The 13,010-nt window shown below is 29.4% G+C and overlaps 1 protein-coding gene across 1 annotated transcript in view; it reads left to right on the forward strand.

Annotated features, from left to right (window-relative positions):
• Window positions 1–13,010, forward strand: part of LOC145327453 (activating signal cointegrator 1-like) — a 130,755-nt gene that overhangs the window by 16,822 nt on the left and 100,923 nt on the right. The window lies entirely within an intron of this gene.

Raw genomic sequence — 13,010 nt, forward strand, 5'->3', positions numbered from 1 at the left:
GAAAAAGAAGGAGAGAGAGAGAGAGAGAGAAAGAGAGAGAAAGAGTGTTAAAAAAAATGATAGTGATACATAGAGGATTAGAGAAAAGGCATAGTTATAGAGATACCTTGTATCTGTAAAGATTTTGTAAAAGATTTGGCCAGGCTATGATTAGACCATCAAAGTTTCTAATGGATGCTATTCATAACAAGAACAAAATATTACATTTTTAAATAATTCAATATTTTAGGTGTCAAGAAATTCGTTTTTAAAATTTTTGCAATGATTTCATTATTGTCATACCTTATCTAAAAAAAACAATTTAAAATTACCAAAAATAAAAAATAACTTTCACCGCTAAACTTCCAAAATGACATAAAAATCTAATATCAAAACTATCAAGAGACAAAATAGAACATCTGTTTTTAGAAACTAAACTTCAAAAATGTCTTTAAGTGTGTATGTTGCATTTTAATTTTACAAGCTCTACTATCCTAATTTTTAAAAGGAAGAATTATAATAAGATGGGTTGTTGTGAAGCTGCGATACTGCAAAAACTGTATGCAATTCATGATCCGTACAATACAATGTATAAAGCATAATGTACAATATACATAAGTATATAAAATCAACTTTCAATAAAGGATATATTTTACAAATCATCCTGTAAATAGATGAATATAAGCAAAGTGAAAAGTTACATTGCCCAAGCGTTCAAGACATCACAAATATAATTATATAGTATTGAATAGAAAATATCAAAAGTTTAATGTGAACAGACTTACAGACAGGACTCTCATATTTGAAATCTGCAGGACAATTCTATCAAATAATTAGAATATAATTTTGTCTATGATATGACAGCTATCACTTCTTGTATTTAATACCAAAACTAATAACAGCCAATGATCTCACATGAAAAATGTCTTGTCTATAGTTTGTATGCAAGCCGTCACTTTTAAACAGAATGCTAATTAGTATGCCATTACGTAGGAACGATATACCTTCATCAATGAATAGCTGCGCTACCTAAAATTCATGTATGAATAAAGATCCATCCAATCAATGCTTTTATTCTCCATTAAGACCTAAGTACACATTGTATGAAACGTCAAACATTTTGCCATTTTCCATTTCAAATAATTTTATACCTCAAAAGGAACCACCACTTCTAACCTATAACAAATTGTCCCCAGAGTTTCATAATACCGTTTTCTTATTCGTTATGTTAACAACTTTGAGGACTTTTATTGAATTTTAATTGGTTGGTTCATCAAGTCGAGTATCCAAACCTTTCAACCTCTAATTGTAATCATCGTAAGGGGTAATTTTGTATATTGACATTGGGATATATATAAATTTATCGGCCTTTATCTTATCCCTTTAGATCCCTAAAGGGGAATAAAGTTTTAAATAATAAATATATTTTTGCCCTAAAAAACCTAAAATTGGAAAGGTGCAAATATAAAGGAAAATTTCAAATAATTTTACCGCATTCATTAGAAAATGATTCGCAGATTTTTTGCCTTTTCCTTTTACAATAAAAGAAATCGCCTAATTTGAGTAGCTACTATACAATTATTTTTATCTATAAGTATAGGGTGAACTACGATAAAACCGTTGTATTCTCAAGACGTTAAAAATTAATATTAAGAAAACATGAACACTCTTTGTACGCTACTAAAGGCATAATTCTGCAAAACTATTGGGGGGATTTTATGATTTCGACCTAAAGGGAAGGGGTGTAGAAAATTTATGTGACGAAATTTTCGCATCCCCCTGACAAAACTGCTCAATTAATTAATGATTGCTGTTTTTTTTTGTAAGTTTAAGTGAATGTACAAAAGTGTCAAAAAAAAAACAATGTATGAAAACCATGTATACAATTTAAACTGTATAAAATCATAACCTCAAATAGCATGCCCTATCATAATTATTATTTGTACTTTTATCGTACAATGATTATGAGGGATAAGACAATGAACGATGAATTGATGTACATTCTCAATGACTAAGCACATAGGTTATTACGTACAAAATACGCAAACCTTTAATTGAATATTTGTAATCGATATACGTTCCTCGTCCATAATTATAATATAACAGATTCTACAGTATGTACGATATTATCTTAGAAATAACTAGAAAAGTAATAAGTGTAAAAATACGCAGTATTTATGTTCTTTGGTTTAATTATGGCGTGTCGATAATATGTCAGCTTTGACCATATTTATTTAATGATTTCAGTTTTTTTTGTGGTCTGTTTGTCATTTTCATTGTTTCCTGTAATCCTATTATATGAACTAGTAAGGCTTTTTTGTCTGTACCCTAAGATTTCAATACCTACTAAACCTGTTGAGTTCACCATTTTAAGGAAGTTACACATAGGTCCTGAGATGTTTTTTGGGCTTTTTCATTTTAAAATTAAGTCCTTCCCAACCCCTTTAATTACATAGCCCCTAGGTGCTAGGGGCACAAACACTAGTTTTAATATTAAACGTGTAAAATAATATTATATTTAAATCGTACTATTTGATCCCAGAAATGCACTGCTTAAGGCTAAGTTATCTATTTGTAAATTCCTGACTTAAAATTCTTAAAATTTACTACGGGTTGAGTTTGCAGATCAGTTAATATGATAACTTAACAACTATCAATTATAACAACTATAATTGTAAGTAAACTTCACCAGGGATCTAAAGGGATAAGACAATGGCGATAAAATGATGTACATCCCAAATTATGATACACAAAATAACCCGCCTTCTGTAGATTAAAATTAGTGGTTTAAATGTTTGAACACTCAACTTAATGAATCAACCAATCAAAACTAACAAGTCCCCAAAGTTGTTGAGCCAACGAATATGAAAACGTTCAAACTTTTAGGACAAACAGCTTATTGTCCCCATTCTCTTTGAAACTTTATTCATGCAGGGAGAGGGTAATTGAAGATACATTGAATATTGCAAAACTTGTCGCATATTGTCGATTTTTATGGTTTATGACTTTAAATAAAAGTGGCCATGGCTGACATCCTATTACTAAAATTATATACTTGTAATTTTTTACATATTATCGACATTATAAATACATACTAATTCAACTAGATCTTGCTAATCAATGAACCGATTGTGTTCTTCTTTTAGGGAAGCTTTACATATATTCCGGGATAGTTTTCGGGTTTTTTCTTGCACCTTCCATCTCACTTCGAAGAGGTAAGGAGGGGGGGGGGGGGGCGCTAAATTGTGATATTATGAAATGGAATCTACACATAAAAAATCGTAATCTCATCCTGAACATCTTTTGTTGATCCATTCCTGTTTCCCTGTTAAACTTGACCTCCATACATTGACCATTACAAATACATACCATTAGATTTACAATTAAATAGACTATTGGCTTGTTTCCCCACAAGTCAGCCTGATAAAATGTTAAATATCAACCTAATGATTGCTTAAAAATTTGCCTGTAATAGTTGTGAATATTAATTAGTTACATCTGGTTTTGGGACAAGACATTCCTACTTTGCAGTGAATGGAAAATCATAGAAATTCATAGAAAAAATTATTATTTGATTGGAAAGAAACTTTGCAATACAATTTTGAGTAAGTAACATTCTCAACATTTAGCTGTTAATTACAATGCAGCCTACAGATTTATAAACGTGTTCTTTCCTTTCTTGATTTGAAAATTTGGAGCTATCACCTAATAATGATTGGATTGTATAAACAAGGAGTGTTCAAACTTTTCCAGAAATAATTTTAAACTACAGAAGAGTACAATTTGTTGACCATAACAGCCACCCTTAGTTTCCTTCAGACAAATCCACCATCAGCCGCAGCCACAAATTTCAAATACAGCTAACGCCAAGCATTAAATTGCTCAGTTGCCTAGCCGTGGATAAAGCCTTGTCTATGGCTTTAATATTCGCTCTATTATCTTAAGTCACGTTAAAATCATCATACTTTGCCCAATTATTCCACCTAAAATTCCTCATAAGTGCTGGATTGATAATTCTTCATAATATAGATTTTGTCTGTTATTATATCTAGATGGGGCCAACATAACAAGGATATAACCAAATAGTTTTCAATTATTAAACTGTTTTTAAACTATTTTTGAATGGGGGGTCAAAAATATACTAGGACACCTATAGAATCAAATCAGACTGCAGAGCCCAAATTTGAATTAAGTCACCAATAAACTTTTTTTGGGGGATTTAAAAATTAATTTTTACTGTTGCTCTGGTCATTTTTACCAGATCATAAGGTCTTTTTTTACTTCGTGTAATATTGTAGCTTAGTGAACAATTTTATATAATTCACTTTATACTGATACAAATAAAATAACATTACTCTGTTCAATGGAAATAATTTTTTTTTCTGAAACAATAAATTTCATTGAAAAATCTGACATAATACAGAGTAGAAATCAACCTTATTCGACATTCACTCAAAGCCCCCAAAAAAATGGACTTAAAAGTGTATTAAACTGTATATAAGACATTTGCGAATATATTGGTACCATTAATTTGCCTCTGAGATAAAAAAAAGTATGTTTTTTTGATATTTTTCTCTTGCAACAAATCAAATTTCAAAATTGAGTCACCAAAAATGTTAAACTAATTTTTGCTCTAAAACAATCATTTTTTGGAGTTAGAAAGTGCTTAATACCTCATTTTAATCGCCTGGCATTGCTTTATAATGTACAGGTAATTACTTGGTTGTTTTTAGAACAGTTGACTAAAAAATCGAGGTTTTGTGATTAACCCACTTTTGTTGTTACTCCATAAATGATATTTTTTTTCCCAAAATTTTTGGCCGTAAAGAAGCTTTATATATCCATATAACATCCACCAAAATTTGACTTTTGATATTTTATTTATAACATCACCAGAAGGAATTGAATTTTGGAAAAAAAATATCAATTTATATTTTGCACTGCTATGCATTGTTCTCGTTCTTGTTTCTAAAAAATATTTATATAATTAAAAAGAGAATTATTTAACGCTTCTATAGGTATGTTTATCATTTTTCTAGCTTAAATATAACTATAATTTCAGCATTTTTAAACATGATCATATTCAAGTTATTTTAACAACTATTAAAACAATTTTTACCATGCAAAACAAGGTGTTATAAAGTGTAGGATCCCTCACAATATCTATCTGTCTGTATATAATGCATTACACATGTAATGCTAATAAAGAGTATGTTATAAGAGTGATCTTTTATTCAAAGCTATAAAAGTGTTTAGAGTATATGCTATTAGATATTCCAAGAGTCAAGGATATTAGATGTAACTTAAATTCCTAGCTATCAGAGTATAATATAAGAGTATTTGTTGCAAAACTACTTAAAAACAGAATACTGTTTAAGGGCATACTTATATTTGTAAGTAACAATTCTGGTAACAATTATAGAGTTGCAATGGTTTCTCCTAACTTTGAGTTTAAAATCAAAGGAGCAATTCTATCAGTAAGAGTTATCTGTTTTGATTGTACAGAAGGTCAGACCCTTGTAATAATTCAAACCTTTGCTATAAAAAATTTTAATTGTATTTTTCTAACTTCTAAAGGAAAGCAAACCATTTCATTTTTTTCTGAAAAAAGTTATATAATGAATTTTAAAATTTTATTATCTTTTGAATATTCTTTAACATGCATAACATTTAGATCATTATTATCAGGCATAAAACAATGGTATTTCTGTGTATTCTCTATGGCCTTAGCTGCCTGACGCCTTGGGAATAAAAACAATTTAGTATTGGCAACTTGTTCACTATTTATATACAAAAATGTTTTTAATTGCTGTTACCCTATAGTCATAGAGTTGTTTGGGAGTTAAAATTTGATTGTCAGCTGATTGGCGGAGTGAATAGTTGGCAACTTGTCTTTTCACAACACCCCCTAGCCCATCACACTCGGATTTTCCATGCGAAGTGGCAAAAAAATGCCACTCTGCAGGAAATCCATTATCCTTTTCGTGGAGAGCCAGATTCAGAAAATTGTATCTGTTAAATGTTTAATAAAATATCATTTTTAGAAAATATTATGTATCTTATTAACCATATAATAAAATTTAGATAAAGCTAATCATTATTTTATGTTCTTCTAGCTTCAAAAATAAGAAAAATACAGATGTTTTTAAAATCTTTAAGTAAACAAGGCTCTAAAAAGGTTGTTAAATAAAAGAGTAAGGGAAGTGAAAAGATTACTATTACTCACTTAAAGTCCGAAATTCATTATCAAATCAGGGACATGCACAAAATTTTTAAGCCCTTTAGCTCTAATGGGGGCTGAGATAATAGGAGGGATGGATCTTAATGAAATTTCAATACGTTATGTAGACATGTAAGAAAGATTATGTTTAAAATTTGAAGTCTCTAAGTCAAAAATTGCAGCCACAGAAACCTTTTAAATATTTCTGGAGACCTGGAGGATCAGGTCCTGTAACCTGAAATTTACTTGAATACCTGTATTTAATATGAGGATGTACTACTACAGTATATTTTAGTATTTTGGTAAGATAATATGCTTTGTTTAAGTCAAAAAATATTTTTGCTCTTTACCTGGATATTTATGAAAAAATTTTGTTGCACACCAAAGTTGACCCAATTTCTAGGATCAATGAACTTAAAACATAATACTATAATAATATCATGATATTTTTATATGTTCCTGTTCTTGTATTGTCCTCCACAGCCATCACTAAAGTAAATAACTCTTCCTATTCTATTATCTACTTCCTCTTTGATTGCTCCCAGCAATGATTGGATAATAGCATATACTCTAAACACTTTTATAGCTTTGAATAAAAGATCACTCTTATAACATACTCTTTATTAGCATTACATGTGTAATGCATTATATACAGACAGATAGATATTGTGAGGGATCCTACACTTTATAACACCTTGTTTTGCATGGTAAAAATTGTTTTAATAGTTGTTAAAATAACTTGAATATGATCATGTTTAAAAATGCTGAAATTATAGTTATATTTAAGCTAGAAAAATGATAAACATACCTATAGAAGCGTTAAATAATTCTCTTTTTAATTATATAAATATTTTTTAGAAACAAGAACGAGAACAATGCATAGCAGTGCAAAATATAAATTGATATTTTTTTTCCAAAATTCAATTCCTTCTGGTGATGTTATAAATAAAATATCAAAAGTCAAATTTTGGTGGATGTTATATGGATATATAAAGCTTCTTTACGGCCAAAAATTTTGGAAAAAAAAATATTATTTATGGAGTAACAACAAAAGTGGGTTAATCACAAAACCTCGATTTTTTAGTCAACTGTTCTAAAAACAACCAAGTAATTACCTGTACATTACAAAGCAATGCCAGGCGATTAAAATGAGGTATTAAGCACTTTCTAACTCCAAAAAATGATTGTTTTAGAGCAAAAATTAGTTTAACATTTTTGGTGACTCAATTTTGAAATTTGATTTGTTGCAAGAGAAAGATATCAAAAAAACATACTTTTTTTTATCTCAGAGGCAAATTAATGGTACCAATATATTCGCAAATGTCTTATATACAGTTTAATACACTTTTAAGTCCATTATTTTTGGGGCTTTGAGTGAATGTCGAATAAGGTTGATTTCTACTCTACAATAAAAAACATAATGCTGAATTTAAACCAATAAGAAATTTCAATTCTTTATAATTTCCGAAAGAATGTTTTCACAAAGTGACTTATTTCAAATGTAGATAAATAATTTTATTTAATAAAAATGAAAAGAATGAAAACCCTACTCATAAAAGATACATACTTTTAAATAATATTTTAAAAATATGTTTGAATAATCTTATTTTATATCATATTTGTATATGTGACAAAAATAAATTTGTTATATTGCATAAACATTTGTTGTCATCTTAATTTATTTAACCCTTTACAGCCAATTTTTATGTGTTTAATGTATAATAGACATGTAACATTTTTATGTTAATTCATTGATAAATTGTAAAGAATTAATTTTTAATTAGTATTGATAGATAAAATCAAAAGACCTAACTTTACTGTATACTAGAATACAATATTTACGAAGCAAGACACTCTAAAAGCTGAATATTTTACCTACAAAGGAAAGAAACATCACGATTCAGTAAAAATTATTTAATCCATAGTAAAAAATAAACTTTAAAATCCTAATAAAAATTGATGTGGGCAATTGTTCTCATTTTTGGCTTTGCAGTATGATTCTACAGGTGTCAAAGTATATTTTTGATATACCTTTCAAAAATAGTTTAAAAACAGTTTAACTATCCAAACTGTACAACTGTACAGTGTACAATAGACCGACTCAAAATGCAAAAATTTTTGGCGCGCAATTCTAACCCATTTTTTTATGATATAATAACTATTAATACCAAAAAAAAGTGTTCTTGTTGCTTTTTTAAAAGCGAAGCTTTTCTATAATTAGGGTCGGTCCGTCCGTCCGTACGTCCGTCCGTACGTCCGTCCGTACGTCCGTCCGTCCGTCCGAGATAGTTAGCTTTCATTCGTTAATTTAGGCATGTTAGAATTGTCCTATCGATTTCAAACTTTGCATGGTGATTACTGAAGTAGTTAGGTACGATTTAGAAAGCGTAGCAACTCTATAATCATTACCAGAATGTCCGTACGTCCATTTTAAATATGTTGATTTTTCTACTTTTTTAACAACAAATTTTTATGTGATCTTATCATCCGATTGATCTGATTTTTGGTATATTGATTCCTGGGACAACAAAGAACAATATTTTAAGCGAAGCAACTCTATAATCAAGTCCTAAAGATGTAAGTATGTCCATAAACATTATCCTGTATCAAGCAGTTTTTCAACAAATTTACTTACAATTTTGCTTCGAATCTTATACTTTTATATTCTGATTATTCAGTTCAGACACTATACAAGTGCCTATGTTCGTTTGTCCTACAGTTTCAGTGCTTCGCTTTTATGGATGTTGTCATCCTTGTTTCAGCAATATGTAAATTTCGATTTTCATGAAAAAGGGGGAAGAGTTTCCCCTGGTGAAGAAATTTTAATATCTTTTAAACCATGGCTTTATATACCTTCCTAAATGCGTCTTGAAGAGTACATTACAGATCAAAAAACGATTTTTTTAAATATTGACCCTGGAAAAGTTATCCTCAAAAGACTGACAATTTTGGCCATTTTATCAATATCAGCTGATTTTGACAGTTATTTAAGGATAACTTTTGCCAGGGTCAATATTTTCAAAATTTGTTTTTTTGATCCTTAATCTACTCTTCAAGACGAATTCAGGAAGGTATATAAAGCCAGGGACCCTTCCCCCTTTTTTTTTTTTATAAAATTCGAAATTGACATATTGCTGAAAAAAAGCTACCAGAACACTTTTTTGGTATCAATGGTCATTTTATCATAAAAGGAATGGGTTGTTATAGCGCGCCCATTGAATTTTTTAAAAAGTAGTAATTCTGAGTCGGTGTAGTGTACAATTATTACTTTTACTTATCTTTTATTATAATCTGTTTGATATTATAAAACCGTAAAATTTTTACACGAAAAAAAATAATTGTTTTATTACTATTTTTGTAAAAATAGCGAACAGTTAAATTTTCAAAAATAATTTGTATTTAATTGAAATAAGAAGTTTTGTTTTAAAAAGAGATCCCGTACTTTTAAAGTAATTTGACACCTTAAAATTATATTTATTAAAATCCAACCTTTTCTGTAATTAGGGTCTGTCTATCCTTATGTCAGTTTGTCCGTAAAGGATAGCTTTTGAGGTTATTTTAGGCATGTTAGAATTATATTATCAGGTTTAAGAAGATTCCTGTAATTGTTGGGTATGAGTAAAAAAAACGTGGCAACTTCATAATTGTCACCATAATGCCCATAGGTCCATTTAAAACATTCTATACAACTATTTTTTTAAATAAAGATTGCTAGTACAACAGGTTACAAGTTTATAAACGAAGCATCTCTTTAATCAAGTTTTAAAATGCATTAAAATGTAAGTATGCTTTCAAAAAGTATACTTTATTTATAAAATCTTACAATAAATTTACATAGATTTATATTCTCATTCTCCTTATCAAGTTCTGACACTCTACAAGTGTCAATATTCATTCATTTGTCCCACCATCTGATTTTAAAGCTTTCCTTTCATGGATGTTGTCATTCTAGTTTTATAATATGTAAAAGAATGAAAACATCAAATACAGAAAAGCTTAAGAAATAAAAAATAAGTGTTTTAAAATAAATTTTATGCTATTTACTAGTGGCTGCGCGCGCTAGAGCTTATTCGATCAAGCAACCTCTTTAAATATTCTATCCTTATATAAAAGTTACAGGATGTGACTCTGTCTATATCTCCGCGTGTAGTGAAGGAACACGAAAACCGCTCAACTGATATTGTTCTCCTTTTCAGTAAAACTTCCTACAGGTCCATGGAAGATTCATAAATATTTTTTGGAGAAGGTACCTCAACCCTACCTAGAAAAATTACAATAGAAAAAAATCTTCCTCCCGCCAATTTATAAAAAAAATCTTTTATTGACCAATAAAACGATTGAGATCCTAATTTTAGGAAAGCTTAATATAGGTCTATGGTTTCAATCTACTTTTGAGACCCAATCCCCTTACCTCTAATATAGATCCCGATGCAAGGAGCGAAGCCTAGTACGATGATATAGCATTTTGAAAATTTTAAGATGAAAATATAATATAATAAATAATGTACTTATTAATATTAGCGTATCATGTAAGAATACGCCCATTGTGTATTTAATAATATAAGGAAGAAAATTATGCCATTTTTAATAAACTTAGAACAATTAACAGTTAGGGCAATTGAAAAATGTCAAATGAAATTGTGAAGTTAGGGTAGACAAGATTTTATTTATATAATTAAAGTGGGGGAAGTGGACATTTACAGAGATGCCAAGCTTCTAAAAACATCTTTATGGCATAAAATAGGTTTTATGATAATCTACATGATAATAAATATCGCTAGATTGTCATAATTCGTAGCACAACTATTATATATTTTACTAGGGTATGTCCGTCACTACATCTGAAGAGTATTGATTATGTGTAGTTTCTTCGTACAGCCTGTAGAGACTAGTGATTTTTTTCTCTTTATTATAATTTATTGTTATGTTATACCCTAAACTGAAGTACAGTTCAACAATTTAATGTTTAATGTTTCGCCAATGATGGATATAATTGTCCTTTTGCCAAAAAAATTTGCATATGTGATTTATTTTAATACTCCATGTAAAATTTAAAATATATCATCTTTCCATATATATGTATAAGATTTAGGAATAAAAAAAGAGTCGTAAAAATTTTAAAAATTATACTGTAAATATTTTCGTGTTTTCTCCAATCCTTATATCGCTGAGTATTATTGTAGCGATAAATTGTACAAAGTCAAGGATATCCTTATTTATTTCTTTATAAATACATCTTTTATTCATATTTTATAAGTAGAGCTAATATATGACACAGTATGCCCTTGTAAAATTTTATTTTATCCGTTGCAATAAAAAAAAATTTTCTTTAAAATTTTCATTATCTATAATACAAAGTAGAACGATGTCTGTCTGTCTGTCTGTTTGTTTGTCTGTCTGTTTGTTTGTTTGTTTGTAGCGAAGGATCTCGCTTACCGCTGAACCGATCGGGTTCTCCTTAACAGGGTAGCTTCTCATAAGTCCCGGGAAGGTTTATAACTATTTTGGGGGAGGGTACCACCACCCTATCAGGTGAAATCGCCCATAGAAAAAAAATTACCCCTCCCGAAAAAGAGACTCCAACGAAACATAAACCAATTATTTCTGTAATTAGATATTTTAAATATAAAAAAACATTCAAAGTGCCACTAGAGGCCTCTAGGGGCGTAGCCGCTAGTTTATTATACAAAGTAGAACAATAGAACAATGTCTGTCTGTCTGCTTGTTTGTGGCGAAGGATCTCGCTAACCGCTGAACCGATATGGTTCTCCTTAACAGGGCAGCTTCTCATAGGTCTCGGGAAGGTTTATAACTATTTAGTGGGAGGGTATCACCACCCTCCCAAGAGAAATAACAATAAATCAAAATTTTTATTTTATGTATAGATACTCCTACGCAACATTACAGGGTATCGTAGAGACTTGAACAAAAAAAACATTTAAAGTGCCACCAGAGGCCTCTAGGGGCGTAACCGCTAGTTATAATAACTAAAGTTAAACTTTTAAACATTTAGAAGAAATAGGAAATTAAGGTATTCAAGCGACTAAAATCCTTAAAATGCACTGTTAACTTTTTACTTTTGATTAATATTTTGTGATAGTGATATTAGTCTTGATAATCCTAGTTTTCCATACTCTGTCTAATCTTTCTGGGACTCCTGACAGACTTGGTGTTTAATATCTAGAATATCAACTTAGTTTCAAATCTACTTATGGACTTTTTGTTAATAATTATGGAGTTGCTACGCCATCAAGAACTTTTATTTTTTAATACAGGAAACATTTTTCTTGATTTGAAATCGATAGGACGGTTCTAGTATGTCTTAATCTACAGGCCTATCCTTTTTTGAGGTACACATGATCCAAATAAAGTCAAGCTCTAAATTGTTGAGAAATTCTAGAAAATGAGAAATCAAGATTAGTTATTTGTCGCCTCGTATTTTAAACAGCTTTCCACGTCTATGAAAATGTTCAAATATAAGATTAAACCTAGTTTTTTTAGCCTTGAGATGCCGAGAGCATATTGTACATTTTTATTATATCCACAAGATGCAGTTTATAATCCGATTTGAGTAATAAATATTATCATATATGTATTTAGTTTGCATATTGGAAAAAAAAGTTGACAAACTTTTGACATTATTTTACTTGTTTAAAATTATTCTGAATATCATCTTTAGATGTAAAGATAAAGTTATTAAAATGTTTTTGAAGGTCATTTTACATTTTTTAAAATTTTACTGATCTATTCTAAGCATTTTAAGGGAATTTTTTTCTGTTTTGCTATTTAAGATAGGAGACTGATTTTATGA

This window comes from Acartia tonsa, chromosome 9 (assembly GCF_053477335.1).
Source record: "Acartia tonsa isolate MP-2025a chromosome 9, ASM5347733v1, whole genome shotgun sequence".
Classification (NCBI taxonomy): domain Eukaryota; kingdom Metazoa; phylum Arthropoda; class Copepoda; order Calanoida; family Acartiidae; genus Acartia; species Acartia tonsa.